This window comes from Mus pahari, chromosome 1, assembly GCF_900095145.1.
Source record: "Mus pahari chromosome 1, PAHARI_EIJ_v1.1, whole genome shotgun sequence".
In the NCBI taxonomy this organism is placed as follows: Eukaryota; Metazoa; Chordata; class Mammalia; order Rodentia; family Muridae; genus Mus; species Mus pahari.
In genome coordinates this window covers 69,279,211-69,289,329 of record NC_034590.1, presented here as the reverse complement: position 1 = coordinate 69,289,329, position 10,119 = coordinate 69,279,211, and the positions used below count along the sequence as shown (strand labels likewise).

The following is a 10,119-nucleotide window of genomic DNA, read 5'->3' as shown; positions in this document are numbered from 1 at the left end:
GCTATCCTGGAACTCACTTTTGTAGACCAGGCTGGCCTCGAACTCAGAAATCCGCCTGCCTCTGCCTCCTGAGTGCTGGGATTAAAGGTGCGTGCCACCACACCCGGCTTTTTTCAACCTTTTTTATTGGTTATTTATTTACATTTCAAATGTTGTCCCCCTTCCCGTTTCCCCTCCACAAATCTCCTGCCCAATTCCCCCTACCCCATGCTTCTAAGACGGTACTCCCCCACCCACCTCCCTGCCCTGGCATTCCCCTACACTGGGGCATTGAGCCAAGGGCCTCCCCTCCCATTGATGTCTGACAAGGCCATCCTCTGCTACATATGCAGCTGGAGCCATGAGTCCCTCCACGTGTACTCTTTAGTTGGTGGTTTGGTCCCTGAGAGCTCTGGGAGGTCTGTTTAGCTCATACTGTTGTTCTTCCTATGGGGTTGCAAACCCCTTCAGCTCCTTAGGTCCTTCCCCTAACTCCTTCACTGGGAACCCTGTGATCAGTCCAATGGTTGACTGCGAGCATCCGCATCTGTATTGGTCAAGCTCTGGCAGAGCCTCTCAGGAGTGTCACAGCATATTATACCTCACCATCAAACCTGACGCTCAGTCCTCAGTTAATCCCCACAAGGTCTCAGCTCTGTTTCCTTACACACAACACCGAGGCTCAGAGAGGTTATAAAATACAGCGAAGACAACACAGCTAAATGGTAGACTCCGTGCCCTTTGCCTCTCCACTTGAAGGTCTCCCACAGTGGGTGCTCGGTAAGGGAATGAGAGTTGCCACTCTAAAGATGGCCTTGGGAGAGCTCTGCAGGCTGTGCCAGCACTTTTGACTGTCAGAACCCACTGGGGATGAATCTCAATGCCATGGCTGCCCATCTTGCTGAGACACACAGAGGCCAGCATGGCCTTTTCAACTCTCCTTCCTGGCTCCCCCAGAGCCCAGCCCTGCCCCACAGTGCTCCACTTTCACTGCAGGCTATGCGTTCACAGGAAATTTTGTTCTTTTGGTTCAAACGCAGTCTCCACCTGCTTAACATCAGCATACTCAGAGCTAAGTGAAAGCCCCTGGCCTTCATGTTCAGGCCCTGAGCAGCCAGCCCTCCCTGGGCCAGCCTTCATCTCCAGGCCCTGGGCAGCCANCCCTCCCTGGGCTAGCCTTCATCTCCAGGCCCTGGGCAGCCATCCCTCCCTGGGCTAGCCTTCATCTCCAGGCCCTGGGCAGCCATCCCTCCCTGGGCTAGCCTTNATCTCCAGGCCCTGGGCAGCCANCCCTCCCTGGGCTAGCCTTTATCTCCAGGCCCTGGGCAGCCAGCCCTCCCTGGGCCAGCCTTCATCTCCAGGTCCTGGGTAGCCAGCCCTCCCTGGGCCAGCTCTTGTCTCCCACCTGACTTGTCATTGTCTCTTTGGGGCCTGAACGCGTGTACAGACCTACGCTTCTTTTGGACCTCTGGACCCCTGGCTTCCTCTGCCTCCCCTGCAGCTGAATGTCTCCTCACCCCGTGGATCTTAGATGCCCTGTCTTCTTGGAAGCTTCCTCTGGTTCCCACGGTCGCCCTGTGTTCTCCAGGCTCTCACAGTTGCTGAGCACTGGATAGCCCAGTGTGGGGCACAGAGCACACCCCACTGTGATTCCCTCCCTCTTGAAAAGGAAGTACCCGTGGGGACCCACCTCACGACACAGGGAAGCCAGATGGCACAGCAGCAGGCAAGTCTCCACTGTGGGATGCAGGTGAGGAGAGGTCCCCCTGGCCCCTCCCTGCCCTAGTCCAGCAGGTTCAAAGCTGCCCACCTTCACTGCAACAGCCAACTCCACTGTTTGCCTTCTTGCTTCCCTCCAGGACGGGACAATCTGCCCCATACATGGCACCCAGTGACGTTTCAAAATCACATGCCAGACCTTACAAATCACTTTGAAATCTCCTGTAGAGTTCAGGCTGCACCCTCTCTCCCGTCAGCTCCACCTACCACCTTCTTCCCCTCAGCAAACTCCTCAGTACCTTCCTCGATACCTGGGGGGTGGGGTGGGGGTGGCATGGGGGGGTGAACTCCTGGTTCAGAATGTTCCTGCTCAGGCTCCTGGGTGTTCTATTCCACCCCCCAGCCCCCATTTCTCATTTGCTTCATTCCTTAAGTATATGCTCACTAAATTTCTCTCAGGGAACAAGTGGCTGAATGACATCAGAAATTCAGCTGCAGTAAGGACAAGTTAGGACCTGGGGTTAAGGTGGGGATGCCCAAAGGGACCCTATCTCTCCTTCCTCTGCCATGCTGGGGTATAACAGGACTGCTGCCCATCCAGAAGAGACAGTCCCCACTGGACCACAGAATTTTGATGGAAAGAAGGCCCTGCTGTGCCCCATCTGCAGCGGTGAGAACTCAGCCCCCCAGGGAAGACCAGAGGCATTCAAACCCGGGGCTCACTGTCAAGCCCCACCACTGGCTAGTGTAGCCCCCAGGGCAAATTCCTTATCTCTCCTTGTCTAGGTGATTCATCTGCAGGACACACCAGTTCCCATTTCAACACTGGCTATCCTTACTTAGCATGGGGACAATCAGGTGGAGCATGGCCAGGAAAGTACTGGGACCCTACAATGTCCTTCCCTGATGGTTCAGATACTAACAATGCTGAGGATAGAGGTCCTGGCTCTGCAAGCAGGTGGCTGGATTCTGATTGGAGAGGTATCAAAGAATCTCTCTCTCTCTCTCTCTCTCTCTCTCTCTCTCTCTCTCTCTCTCTCTCTCTCTCTCTCTCTCTCTCTCTCTCTCTCTGTGTGTGTGATAGAGGGGGACAGACAAACAGATAATAGAGACAAACCTATAATAAAAATAAGACTGCCCCTACTATGCAAGGAGGTTACAATTTTTCTAAGCCCTCGGTTGATTGCAGGTCTTTTAACTCTCACAGCCACCAAGTGAGGTGATTACTATAATTCCCATTTACAGACCCGAGGACCGAGGCTTGGGAAGGTGAAGTGCCTGATCCTTAGCCCCTAGGTGTGTTGCAACTGGGACTCAGCCAGATCTATAGTCCCTTAGTGCTGTGTGGTCTCCACTAGTGCAGACCCCCCTGGCACGCTGTAGAACTCTCTCCCAGAACACCAGGTTCAGAGAAATGACTCACCCAAAGGCACTTGTACAGTAAATCGAAGAGTCGGGAGCAGAATCCAGCCCGTGTCTCCAAAGCAACTGTCAAGACTTCCTTCCTAAGTTGCTCAGGAGTCCACAGCCCCAGGCCCAGGAGTACATGGAGCTGTAGGGCTCTCAGTCTGTTATGACTACTGTCAAAGGGAGCCTGGGAGAGCAGCTTCAAGGCTCCCAGTGCAGTGAATCACTCACTAGGGGCAGCCCGTTCTAGAGACATCCTACATCTCAGGGGAATCAGACCTTAACCCAAAGGAATGTGCTTGTGATGTGAAATGTCAGGGTGGAGGTGGGGTAGGGGGTCCCTCCTATCTATATCGCACATAAAGAAGGTCTGTTTCAAGTCTCCCCAAAGAGTTCTGGGTATCCCCTCCAGACAATAGTGATAGTGTGGAAAGCCCATGTCTGCCTGGGGCAGACCTGAATTCAAATCCTGATCTGCTTGCTTGGCTGTGTACTCCTAGGCACACCCGGAGTTTCCGGCCTCGATTTTCCCAGCTGTCAAATGGGAACGCCTATCTGAGCCCTTCCTTAGGTACATCTGCTAAGACCCGGGTGCCGAGGGAGGGTCCGGCCCCAGCTCCCTAGGCACTGCCGCCGTCCGCTGCCCCTACCTGGCTCAGCGCCGTCGCCGTCGCCGCCGCCTGACTCCTCCGTGCATCGTTCGCGCAACCCCGGGGGTCTGGCCCGCCGAGGCCGGACCGCTGCAGCGCCGCTCCTGCCGGCCGCGAGGGGGCGGCGCCCGCTTTTTAAATAGCACCGGGCGCCCGGCCACGCCCCCCATGGGGCTCCGAGCCGCGGGGTCCTAACACCGCCCTGCCAGCTGTGCGGACCTAGGAACCGAGCATCACCTCTGCTCTGGAATCGCCCGGCCCCAACTAGGGCGGCGCTTGAAACCGAAAAACGCCCGGAGGGAGAAGGATCACAAAGGAAGCTAGGACGGGGCAGCCGCACGTGCAGCCGTGGACCCGCGAGGTCTGGGGTGCCAGGAGCCGCAGGTCCGGGGAGGAAATCCTGGCGCCACCGCACCAAGGCAGGGGGCCACCCAGAGGTGACTGACAACCACCGGCACGGAAGGAAGTGACCCTTCTTTGGCCCTGGGATGGCCCTGAGGGGTCCCCCCCCCCCGTACCTCGGCTATCCTGCCTTTAAGTCATCTCCAAGCCTGTCAGTGTCCCCTACTAACTGATGGAGAAGCTGAGGCTAGGAGTTGAAGGTGGGATGAGGGATACAATGACTGACTGGCGAATATGTATGAAAAGCCAGCTGGCTGAGACTTGTCAGGTCCCCACGTACATTTGGGGGATCTGAGGCTCTGATAGGTTAAACTGCATAATGACAGTCTCATAACTTACCCAAAGCTGCTGCCTTTTCAAGGTACTAAGCCTCTTCAGTCACTGGCACCGTGCCCTGCTGGGTCTGGACTGAAAGATGGGTGAAGAGTGTTGCTGCTCTCCTCCAGTCTCTGGTTCTGCATTCATAATGTTCTCCCTGGTGGTCACAGCGCCTAGAGGAGGGCCATCCACCCTATCTTAACAGCACCAAGCAGGGTGAACCAGAGTGGGGCTGGGATCCGCCGAGCTGGGCCTTTCCTCCCATCTAGTCCACAGTGGTTGAATGAACCCATATGGTGGGAACAACCCAGAGAGGGCAGTCCCTGACAGCTCGTGTCTAGAGCCCTGACCTAGCCTAAGGTCAGGGAAAGGTTCACGAAGGAGGCATCCTCTGATGCTATAAGGAGTCAGAGCAGCAGAGTAGCCAAGCTTCCTGCCCCCACCCCACCCCACCCTCAGGAGCTCCCACAGTCATGGCTCACCCACCTCAGCCCTTGTGTGTACTATCCAGTCAGACTGAGCTTCAGTTCTGCTCTCTGCCAAGTGTGGAATGGCAAGAGCCGCTTTTGTGGACATGGTACCAGGGCAGGATGAAGTTGATGTAGGCCTGGGCCTGCACCCAATGGGTGTTAGAGAATGGTACCCCTTTTCCAGGTACGAGTTCACGGGGTCATGTATCTATCGAGGAAGGGGCGTTGTGGCTACTCTGTACCATGGGCAGGCTGGGGCTCTCCCTGCCTGCTTCCCCATTAGGGCCTGATGCTCTCTCGTGCTGTCAGAGTTGCCCTAGAGCTTGGCTCAAGGTGGGGGCAGGGCAGGGCTGGTGCCATAGCTACAGGATGAGCAGCCTGCTTCCCTTGTGCCCCCAGGGGCTGTGGTTGTGGTTAGGAAGCACATGGGGTTCTGTGCCCGGATGGGGCTCCCCAAGAGATAGGAGATATAGGGGCAACCAAGCATGCTCCCCAATTACAGAGGTCTCTTGGGACTGAGGACCAGGCCAGAACTCTTCAGCCCCCACCCCCTGCATCTCTGTCCTTGAACTGTCATGCTGTGTGACTTAGGGAAGGTTGCTTGAGTTTTCTGACCTCCACTTGTTTCTGTAGAGCGAGACAAATGGTAAACCCACAGTTCCACTGGCTGGGGAGAACACATAAGACAGACTGGGTTGAGAACCCAGTGAGGAGACTGACCCTCTTCCTTGGGCCCTGGGAAGCTGGGAATAAAATTGTCCAGCATCCTCTCTTGTGGGCAGATGTGAGGCTGAGGAGGTAGAGCAAGGAGGGCGGCTGATCCAGAAGTGTAAAAGTCCTCCCCTCCCCCACTCTGGTCCAGGAGGCAGAGCTTGAGTCTGCAGGGAGAGATGTCAGAATCCAAGCAGAGTGTCATTTACAAAACAGCCACGGGCAGCACTTTTTTCTAAGACCCACGGAGGGCAACTTTCCACCCGTTTCCTGCCACCAATGCTTCCATCTGCCAGAAACTGGATGTTTTCAACATAGTCCTCAGGTGGCGGTCAGACAGGGGGCACACTTTTCCTGGGTCCCTACTGATCCCACTCTGAGAGAGTGGCTCTCAGACACTCAGTCTTTCTCAGGACTTTGTGGGAGGATTTTGCTCAGGCAGAATAACACAGAAGGCCAACGATGTACATATCCCCTGTGACTCGGAGCATGATGCTAAACCTCTGTGAGCTTCCTTCCTGTCCTTGCTAAACTGTAGAACAGGAAGAGAAGGATCAGATCCCTAACTTAGTCTCCATCGCCCTTTGCCGGACACCCGTTCTGGCTCAGCCCTCCTTATTTGGTATACCAGAGTAAAGACGGCCACAAACAGCTTTCCATTAGCTATCTTCATTGACTGGGAAACGAGGCTCAGAGCGTTCAAGTGACTGTCTCAAATTATACCACTTGGGAGTCAGGAACTAAGCACAGGTTTCCATTCTACACCAGAATCTAGTGCTCAGTTATGGCTGTCTTCATTCTGTGACCCTGCCAACTACTGATGCAGGCTCCTGGGAGCCAGGGAGTTCCCCACCAGATGCTAATAGGGCCCTGACTGCTGGGCCAGAACCCTGGCTTCCCCAGTTCTTCCCCGTTCACCTTCCCTTATACAAAGAGAGTGCTGGCCATTCCTGTTGAGGATCATGGCTCTGACCTTGTCTCTTGAAGGGACAATAAGAAAGTACAATTCATGTATCTAGGTGTCAGACATATCAAAGAATTTGAAGCCGAAAGCCAATACTGGGGCCATGGAGACAAGCCCACATAGGAACTAGGTGTGTGATTTGCACTGGGGGATGAACGGCTTTAGTGCAACGAAGAGGGTTGTGGAATGGATTATTTTCTGGAGATCTCCCCTTGACTGGTCATCATGGCCCCTTTCAGGGACAGGCTTGGAGATTCTGGCCTTATCCATACGATGGGCAGGGCAGGTCATCTTGAAGCCAGCAGGTCTATTGAGCCTGGGTGACCCCCAGAGCTGGTTTTCTGTTCTTAGTGGAACATGCGATAGTCAGAGTCATCCATGCAGGGGTAGCAGGTGTTGCTGAGGCCCAGTTCCCCCCAACTCCCCTCCCCCATCACACAGGGGCCTCCAGGCTCTGCGTACCAGCAGCGAGCATCTCCCAGCAGCGAGCACTTTGACTGATCCCCCTACAGGCTCCCCAGGCCCCCAGGGAGTGGCAAGGTGCCAAGTGAGAACTTTTAAGACAAACATGAAGCTCCAAGCATCTTCATAGCGTGTCTGTGCTGAGCCATAGACCGTGAAACCACAATACTGCAGCCGGGGACTGCTGGGAACTGGGGGAGGGTGACCCAGCTCACAGGCTTCCCGGTTAACCATTTGAAGGTCAGATCCCACGGGGCTCCATCATGAGGGTGGTATGGCATGGCCTGGTCCATGAGGTGGTACTGGAGTTGGCAGTGATGGACTCTGGGCTTCGCGTAGAGGACAAGGTTCCTGCTAGGGAATGGGGTACCCTCAGCTCAGCCTCCTCACTGTGGCCTCAGATCCATCATCTTCAGTAGAATGGAGCACAGCTTCAGGGGTGGTGAGGGGCTGACGGCACTGGGGAAGGAGAATGGTAGAGAATGGTGCAGGGTTGGGTCATCTGGTCGGTGGTGTCATCTTCCTCTGGGAAACCCAGAGTTCTGGGGGTGGCAGGAAGACGGGGATAACGTGGAGGAAGGACCTGGGAGGCCTGGTTTGAGGAGAGCTGTAACACAGAGACCTTGCCCCGCAGGCTTCATGCGCCCAGCAGCTAGGACATGGGCAATGGCCTGGGGACGCTCTCACAGTGGTCACCCTGTCCTGGCAGTTCCCTGAGACCCTTTGCTAAGGTGGAGAGTAGATGCCGGGTTCCTGCCTGGGCTGAGTTTGCAGTGGGCACAAGGCTTCATCTTCCTCAAAGGGCTGAAGCCCCACACTTGGCAGAGCCTCTGGGATCTGGCTTCCACAGTCAGGCTGGTCCCCATGGCTAGGGGTCACCTTCCCACACTTCAGAGGATGCCGTTTGCCTGTTCTCCTAGGTCAGTAAGGAGAGAACACAGCCTGTGGTCACACGGGGAGAGGCCAGCTCTCTCAGTCCTGCTCACTGTCTTCAACATGCTCCACACTGGATGTGGGGCTCCCTGCTTCACACAGCCACCTCTTCAGAGGAGACAGAGTCCCACTCCCACACTTCCTGAACATGAGAGTTCTTTAGTCTCCCAAGGGAGGCTGGTTCAGCAGGTTGGAAGCGAGCCCCAGGAACTGGGCCTTTAGTGAACCTCGGTGGTGTTGAGCCTGCTGGTCCATGGGCCTCCCTCTGAGAGGCAGCTACACTAGGATGGCTCTGGACATGGAGCTGTGTGATGGGGGACAAGGGGCGGTAGGGTAAAAGGACAATAGAGAGATGTCCTCGCCTTGATCTGCAAGCACATTGACCAACCAAACCATCTCCATAGCCCTAGGATAACATTTCAGGGCATCCCTGTGGGCTGGAGAGCTTGGTCGGAAATAAAAGGGTCTGTTTCCTGGATCCCTACTCTTCCTCACCAGAGGCGGTCTCAAGCAGGTAAGGGAAGGCTAGACCAGGCAACTTTTGAGTTATAGAAGTCAAGCTTCACTCCACCTAATGAGGCAGGTTTTAAAAATCATCATCAATGACCATGTCATCTCCATTTTGAAGGTGATACATGCTAATTGATGGTAAGTGACCAGCTGAAGTTCACCAAACCAGGGCATAGCAAGCAGTTTCAGCTTCCTGCGCTACATCACCAATCCTGTGACAGTCCCTAACTAGCTTGCTGGTAAGAGCCACACACATGCTCCACCAACACTGTGTGTCAGCAAACAGCACCTACACATATGTGCCTTCCACACGCAGCCTCGGAGACAGCCAGTGACCTCTGGAGCACATTCATGGAAACAAAGGCCTGTCGCCTGACACAAAATGCCACATAGGCATGCAGCGTCACCAACCTCTCAAGCTCCTGATTGGTCATCTCAGGGCTGGTAATGTGCTTGCTGGCCAAGCATGAATGCATGAGTTTGTATCCCCGAACCCTCTTTAAAAGCTGAGTGTGGTGCATATACTTCTAATCCCAGTGTTGGGCAGGATTGAACTGGACTGGGGGCGGGGAAGGAGTTGGAGGATAGAGGAGGTTAAGAGACAGGCCAATCCCTGGGAACCGTGAACTCCAGGTTCAGTGAGAGACCTTGTCTCAAAAATGAATAAATAAATAAGGTAGAGAGTGACTGAGCAGGCCACCCAACTCTGACCTCTAGCCTTCACATGCACATGTAAGCATGTGTGTGCTCCTGCACAGACATGTGCACACATACACAACACATACACACACAGAGAGAGAAAGTTCACATAGTCATCACATACAGATACACATACAAGTTCAACACAAGCATGCAGGGCTTGTGCAGAACACATCACAAGTGTATCCACAGCACACATGCAAGCTTATACGCTATGTATAGAATGCAAACTATGTCTCACATCTTATGTGAATGGAGGGACAAAATGTCCCAGCTCCCCCAAATCCTTGTTTGTACACCAGGGATGAGGACAAAAGTCTCTTTTCTGTGTGTCCACATACACACGCTCAGACACACAGGCACATTTGTAGACACACTCATAGGAACTGGGCTGCCATCTTCAGGGTCCAGAAGCAGATTTTCTCAGTGTTAGATCACACAGGAGCCAAGTGTCTTTTACTACAGCTGATTCCTAAGGTACAAAAAGGAATGAGGGGGAAGACATGTCTTGGCATCAGTTAGATAGCAGCAGCCGTGGGGATCCTGTGATTAATCCAGACAGATACAAGGAGGCCGGGCCATGTCAGTGGGTGCTTGCCCTTCTCCCCAAAGCTGCTCCTTTTCAGATCTGTGATCTCTTGGAAAGTCCTGGGTGGTGAGGACTTCTGCTCTCCGGCCTCTTCCGGGCTGGGGGAGTGCTGCCTGCTGGCCCTCTCTCCCCTAAGCGGCAGGCAGGGCACCAGGGTTTGAGGTCTGAACTCTTCCCAGACAAACTTGATCCCTGTAGGTGTGCCCAGTCTCCTGGTGATCCTGTCTGCATGCACCCTGTAGGTGAGCCCAGTCTCCTGGTGATCCTGTCTGCATGCACCCTGTAGGTGTGCCCAGTCTCCTGGTG

At 54.6% G+C, this 10,119-nt stretch overlaps 1 protein-coding gene across 4 annotated transcripts in view; it reads right to left on the bottom strand.

Moving 5' to 3' along the window:
- Lrrc32 (leucine rich repeat containing 32) overlaps positions 1-3,850 on the bottom strand; it is a 13,019-nt gene extending 9,169 nt beyond the window's left edge. For 2 of the 4 annotated variants that reach the window (XR_003845379.1, XM_021210204.2), the window contains exon 1: positions 3,756-3,850. The gene's annotated coding sequence lies outside the window, so the exon portion shown is untranslated. Of the gene's footprint in view, positions 1-1,496; positions 1,670-3,121; positions 3,729-3,755 lie in introns of those variants that run through there. The other 2 variants (XM_029547420.1, XM_029547425.1) reach the window with 2 other exon arrangements.
- Positions 3,851-10,119: the final 6,269 nt, after the last annotated feature.